At 35.3% G+C, this 7,307-nt stretch overlaps 1 non-coding gene across 1 annotated transcript; it reads right to left on the bottom strand.

The window, feature by feature from the left end:
• Positions 1-3,168: 3,168 nt before the first annotated feature.
• LOC127088956 (small nucleolar RNA R71) lies at positions 3,169-3,275 on the bottom strand. The gene has a single exon (XR_007790749.1). It is a non-coding gene; the product is annotated as a small nucleolar RNA R71 (small nucleolar RNA).
• Positions 3,276-7,307: the final 4,032 nt, after the last annotated feature.

Raw genomic sequence — 7,307 nt, 5'->3', positions numbered from 1 at the left:
TCTGGATCCGTCACAAGTTCTAGCAAAACATAAAGAATAATGAATATTAATATATTAAAAAAATTAATAAATATAATTAATTATGAAATTACAAAAAATAATAAAGATCAATTTTTTTACAGCAACAATATTTTTCTTCTTTGGTAATGGCTCCTTTTCTTCTTTTGACTTGCTTTTTTTTTTTTTTTTTACTTCTATGATTCAACAACAAACAAATCTGCTCTACTACGACTAACTCTTCTGCTCTGAAATTCTGTAACAAGCAAACAAACTTTGAATTAATAAAAAAATTACTCACAAACCCTAATGGTGAGATATAAGTAGAAGAAGAAGTTAACAGTACTCTTAGAGAAAACGAAAACTTTCAAAAAAAAAAAAAGTAAGTTTCCTTGCACCACACCACAAAACATATCAATCATAATTACTCAGAGAAGCCATTATCAACCATTCTAGCTTCCATAACTCAATCTTAGAGAATTAAAAATATATATTCAATTTTCACCTCATTCTTTGATTCTTTTCAAACAAAATATCATAAAGTATTAATTAAATTGAATATTACTTAGGTATTTTTTTAGAATGCGAATGGTAGTTGTTCTAAGTCTCGTTTTAACAACGCATCGTATGAACCAGCTAAATAGATATATATCTATTTTAATTGTAAGAGAACTCAACACTCAAGTTGTACAACTTGATCGTTTTTGAATCTAATCTGTTTATATAAACTAAAATCAGATGAAAAATAATTAATTTAATGTATATCCATTTGATCTTCAAACATTCGAACACAATTTGTATATCTTGCTTGTTAGAGTGTTTGTCTTCCTTTCAAGAAATTTTAATTAATAAATATTGTTTTGGTTTAGTTACTTTATCTTATTAAAAATGATTAATTGGATGTATATTGATAACCCTAATTTTGTGAGTTATTATAAGTCTTATTACTTGGATATTGTTATTTGTTTTACCATTCAGTAGTTAATTTTATTACATTTTGTTTTTTTTAGAGTAGTTTGTAAAGAGCACAATAGGTGCTCTCTTTTGTAGTTTTTATGTGTTTGTTGCTTATGAAAGGTTAGCTTCTGTTGAGGTCGGGCACGATAGCCTGTGACAGCAACTGGTACCCAAAGAGTAGTAGAAAGTTTGAAGCAGCTGAGAGAAAAAGAGAAACATCAATTGCATTCATAGGGATCATGTGACTACAATCTGCGTTGGAAGGAAAACTGATTTGAATAGATAAGAACAAGGTGCTAGAAGACAAAAGTCAGTACATAGAACAACCACTAGCGTGACACCTTGCCAAAAGGACAACGCCGTCTGCTTACCTGCGGCAACAGTCTGCCACACTACACTTTGTCTCCCACTATTGTAAGAATGAGAAGAAATAGAGGGAACATTGTTTATTCTCTTTTGGGCATGATTTGATTTATTCTCATGCCCATGATCCAATACAAGAGGAAAAACCCTAGCTGAAGCCACTATAAAAAAAAGTTATTGAAGAAGTGAAAAGAGTCTAGCCTTTGTTAGAAAAATCACTTGGAAGATACCAGTGAAGAAAGTGAGTTGAGTGAAAATGGAGATTCTTCCTCTCATCATCTTTTGTGCCTACTGATGATACATAGCACGACAAAAGTTGTCTCTTGGTGATTAACCATTGCAAGAAGACGAAGAATTTGCTCTTACGTTGTTATTTCTTTTTCACTATGTGGTTGAGAATGATTAGCGTAGGAACCAATATTTTTGTATGTACTCATCTTATTATGAGCTAAACCTTTTATGTTGATCAATGAGAAGTTAATATAATGTAGTCTTTATGTTATATGATGTGTTTCTAATGCTTTGTTTTATCATGTGTTTACTCTGCATTATATTTGTTTCTTTGATCAATCAACTTGGAAAAAGAAACAAGCTTGTTGTTGTGAGAGATCCAACAACCAGCGGATTTCATGATAAAAATGGTTGAAAATAGTATGAAAGAGATATTCACTAAATTAGTTACTTAGAGATAAGTAGCTACAACTATTAAGAACTTTCCAAATAAAACCTAGACATGTTTTACGGTTACAAGTGAGGCTTAGATAGTTTTCCCTTTGCTTTGAAGTATATGTTTTTGATGAAGTAGAGATACACCTTTATATCTCTTTCTGACCTTTCCTAGCACGACACAACACATCATGCACATATAAATGACAAGTTTATATTAATGGGTCATGTCTAACATGCTATCATTTATTAAACTCATTTACTTCCTTACACTATTTTAGTCTTTTATTGTTATTAAACTGAACCTGCGACAACCATAATCTATTTTATTCTGCTCATGTTTATTTATAAAAGATAGCTCTTTACACAATAATTCTAAGTTACTTTCCATTCATTGTGGGTTTGACATCCCTAATACTTTATCACTTGCTACTTAAAACATACATGTATATTTGCATGTGACACCACACATTTTCAAGCAACAAATTCTTGGCATCATTGTCGGGGAGTGTGCCAAAGAAAATATTTTGATTTTGTATTAAACCATTTTTTTGTTAAATAAGCATTTGAGCTTCTCATTTTCTTTGTACTCTGGTGATACGACAGGTGTTAGCTGTTGCATGCGCAGGTTGTTAAACCCAGTCTATAGAGGAGATCCTGAACCTGAAAGGACCTTTAGATTGTTAAGAAGATTCCAAGCTACTGGACATTTACCAGGAAGCCTTCCTTCTTTTCTTATTTTTGATCTAGAGGAGGAGCCAGCTCAGGCAGATATTGTCATGGCAGATAACAACATCATTGGCATTGCCAATGACAGGGCACGTAACATCAAGGACTATGTAGTATTTGATACAAATTCTATGAACAAATGTATCATTATACCATAATTTATTGTTTCCCTATTTGAATTCAAACCAATGACGTTTCAGATGATGCAAGCCATTGGTCAGTACTCAAGTGATGCAAATGAAGACCCTCATCTTCATTTAAGGTAATTCCTGGAAATGGCAAGTAAATTCAAGATTCCTGGCATATCAGATGGCACCTTCATGTTAAGGTTGTTCCCCTACTCATTGAGAGATCGAGCCAAGAGTTGGTTGAACTCTTGAGCCAAATTCCATATCCACTTGGAATGTTTTAGCTGAAACTATTTTGGCTAAATATTTTCCTCTTGTCAAGAACGCCAAGATAAGGAATGAGATTACTTAGTTTAGACAAGGAGATAATGCATCCTTATGTGACGCTTGAGAAAGGTTCAAATAGCTTCTTAGACAATGTTCCCATCATGGAGTACCAATCTGCATGCAACTAGAAACATTCTACAATGGGTTGGTACCCTCATACAAAAACATGCTTGATGCATCTAATGGTGGAGCCTTATTGTCAAATTCATATGACTTTGGTTATAAGTTGATTGAAAGTATCACTGCAAACACTTTCCAATGGCCTGTCATAAGAGATGTTATTGTCTATACTCAAAATAAACCATTTGGAGTTCACGAGGTCTCTGAGACTGCAACTTTGGTTGCTCAGGTGGCTCAAATTCACAAAATGGTCGTAACAACAAGTATAACAAACCTTACAGTAATACCTACAACCCTGGTTGAAGAAACCATCCAAAATTTTCATGGAGCAACAATCAGAACTAACTTAAGCCTTAAGCAACCCAAGCACCACAAATACCTTATGATTTTTCTGCACCAAACTATTTTGTGGCTAATCAAAGGAACAATCAGCTCGAAAACATACTTAAATCCTTCATTTAAGAAACCAAAAATTAGTTTTAAGCTCAAATGAGTGAGCATAAAGAACTTGGAGAATCAAGCGGGGCATATTGCTTCTGTACTTATTTCAAGGAATATAGGATCACTTCCTAGCTCCACTTAAACTCCATCATCTACATCTGGAGCCAAGAGTATTGAAACTTGCAAGGTCATCAGTTTAAGAAGTGGAAATGAATATGAAGGATCAACATCCACAAGTGAAGAATCACCAAAAGAGAATCTGACTACTCTTGACACTTTAGATAAAGAAGTGTCTCAATCCACTGAAGATATAATAGTATTGGAACCTACTGACGAACCAACAACACCAGATAAAAGTTCACTGAAGACTCCTGTCATGACATCTAATCCAGAAAAGCAGCCAATGGTCATGCCATAAGTTGACAGGGTACCCAGATTTGTTCAAGAAACACCCCCACCACATTTTCCTCAAAGAATTAGAAAGGCCAAGGAAGAACAACAGTTTGGCAAATTTATGGAAATTTTGAAGCAGCTTCACATCAACATACAATTTATTGAAGTCATTCAACAAATGGGCAACAACTCAAAATTCATGAAGGATGTTCTTACAAATAGGAAGAGAGTGGGAGAGGTTTCCACTACGACATTAACTTAAGAATGTAGTTAACTTTTTCAAGGAAAACTCTATAACACCCCACACATATATGTCTAGAATAATACGTAGCAGTGTTATAAATATCATACATGAAATTCATACATAAGCAGCAAAATTAACATAAGTATTAGTATAAGGAACTAACGTCGAAAAATTCATGGCCAAAAATACAACGTCAAGAGTACTAATACATAAACTCCAATACAATAACGCTAAAGAGATAAAAAAATGGATGATATGCCACAAAAGCATCTCCAAGTTGACTAAGACATCTTACCATTGCCTTTGTCTTGCCTCGAGCAACCTATAATAGATTAATATTGGAGTGAGATTAATAAATCTCACTGAGTCCCCTTTTATGGATCCACTCAGCTCTATAGGTTGTATAATCATATAAGGATCCACCATTGATCAGGGGTCTCCTTACTTACCATTTCAGGAATGCACAAATATTTCATATAATTAAATTGGAAGTCTCTTGACTACCCAATCACAAACCACCAACATATCATTAAATCGGAAGTCCCTTGATTACCCAATTTTATATATCGCTAACACATAATAAATTTAGCACAAACACATATGCATACCCGTACCCGTGTAGGAGAGAATCCCGGAGTAGTATTATGCCTTCGACTATGCCACACAGGCACACCCTGGACGAGTAACCAAATGTCTAGCATCAAGAGACTTGAAAAATCCCACCACATGATGAGTCAGACGAGTAATGAGGGATTTACGCCTAATGTGCTACACAACCCCATCCGTGATGAGTAACAAAGTGACATTTTTGATGTTGCGTCACGACCCCATCAATCATTAATATGCAAGTGAGTTAACCACAAGTTCAAAAACACATACATGACTGCACAAGCCCACCGGGCAATAGCACTGGAGAGTAATGATTGATTTACGCCTAAGTGGCTACAAAACCCCGCCAGTGGTGAGTAATAAAGTGTCATTGCCTATGTGGTGACATGACCCCACCATACCTATACTCCAGGTGAGTAACCAAGTGAGTAATAAGCTTCGTCAGACCCCACAAACCCACCTTATCGATAGCTCAGGTGTGCAAATGCAAGTGAATTACAACATAGTAACACATACCCACTATGAATTCTAACACGTCCAATCAACTCATGTCCAAACATTCAACCAGAACAAACGGCCAATGGGGAAAGAAGTGGAAAGACACCATAATCTCCAATAAGTTATCATGCTCTAAGTTAGATTTACAACGCAAGAAACGAAACTCCAATCCGAGTTACGGAATATAAGTTATGAAGAAATCAAAAACAATATTTGGGCAAAATCTGCCTCATGATCCAAATCAAGTGTAAAATTTGATTTGAATCAATTCAGTCAGTGGCGTGACATCAGTGCATGATTTGAATCAAGTGTAAAATTTGATTCGAATCAATTCAGCCAGGGGCGAAACAACAGGCAATGATTTGAATCAATCCAGCAAGTATAAATCCATGATTCAGATCATTTTACCCAAAATCCAGTAAAAAAGGCTTCTGATTCGAATCAGAACTTCTCTAATTCGAATCAAACTTGCGAAATTCTAGATCTTTCCTATTTTTCCATGGTTTTCTCAATCCAATTCAAGGGTAAACACTTACACTCAAGTACTAATGAGATTAACATGTTAAAACACAACATGGATCAGCCATGCATCAACTTTTTAGGCATTTTAAAGGGAACGTATCACAACCCAATTCTTTTATACATGTAATGGCTATATTGTGAACAAGAACCAATTTCCAACATGCAAGTATAATTTAGTACACCTTTAGAAAATATAATCTAGAAGAATGACATGCTTCATGGAATTTCTCACAACCCTTACCCAATCGTGAAATTCCCTAAGATTTTCTCCAAGGTACTAACTAGGACTCACTTGGATTATTCATATTGATGTTGAATGAAAAGGGATTTAAAGGGTTTGAGTTGTTCTTGATGCATGCAATGAGATGAGGTTGAAGTTGATTCCCTCCCTTCTCCTCTTGCTCCAAGTTTCCTCCTTCTCTTCTCACTCTTCTAAATTCTGATTTGGCAAGTCAAGAAAATGAGGAGAAAGGTATAACACACATTTCCCCAAATCCACTTATGAGGTGTCAATGACCATAATGCCCTTTGTATTCCTAATTGACTCAACTTTTAAGGAATTTCCAATTAGTAGAAAATGATACCACTAATATCCCAATTAATCTTACTAATAAATCATTAGCACATTAATTAGTTGGTAGTTGTATCGAGGTGTTACAATCTCCCTCCCCTAAATAGAATTCTACCTCGATATCAAAACTTACCAGAAAATATGAGGATAAAGTTCACGCATCTCTGATTCAAGCTCTCACGTGGCTTCATCGGGATGCGGTTTCTCCCACATAATATTCACAAGAGATATATCCTTGTTCCTCAAACATTTACTAGCATGCTCTAAGATGCGACTGGGTTCCGGTTGAAAAGAAAGGCTTGGTCCCACTTTAACCATGTCCGAAAGAATAGGATGGAAGGAATCTGACACAAAATTTCGAAGTTGTGATACATGGAACACGTCATGTAACCCATATAGTGAAGGTGACAATGCTAACTGATATGCAACCTCACCAATCTAACTCACAATCTGATAAGGTCTCATATACCTTGGACTAAGTTTGCGCATCTTGAATGGTCCTCTCAACCTCAACCTTGGGGTAACTTTCAAAAATACATGGTCTTTTTCCTCAACTCCAAAGGTCTCCTCCACTGATCTGCATAGCTTTTTTGGCGATCTTGGGTTTTCTTTATCTTATCTTGGATCAACTTGATCTTTTCCATAGTCTCTTGGATTATCTCGGGTCTAAGAATTCCTTTCTCACCTACTTCAGACCAACACAAAGGAGATCGGGATTTCCTGTCGTATAAATCTTCATACA

The sequence above is a fragment of the Lathyrus oleraceus genome, chromosome 5, assembly GCF_024323335.1.
Source record: "Lathyrus oleraceus cultivar Zhongwan6 chromosome 5, CAAS_Psat_ZW6_1.0, whole genome shotgun sequence".
Lineage (NCBI taxonomy): Eukaryota > Viridiplantae > Streptophyta > Magnoliopsida > Fabales > Fabaceae > Lathyrus > Lathyrus oleraceus.
The sequence above is the reverse complement of the archived record's forward strand: the minus strand, read 5'-3'. Positions and strand labels throughout refer to the sequence as shown.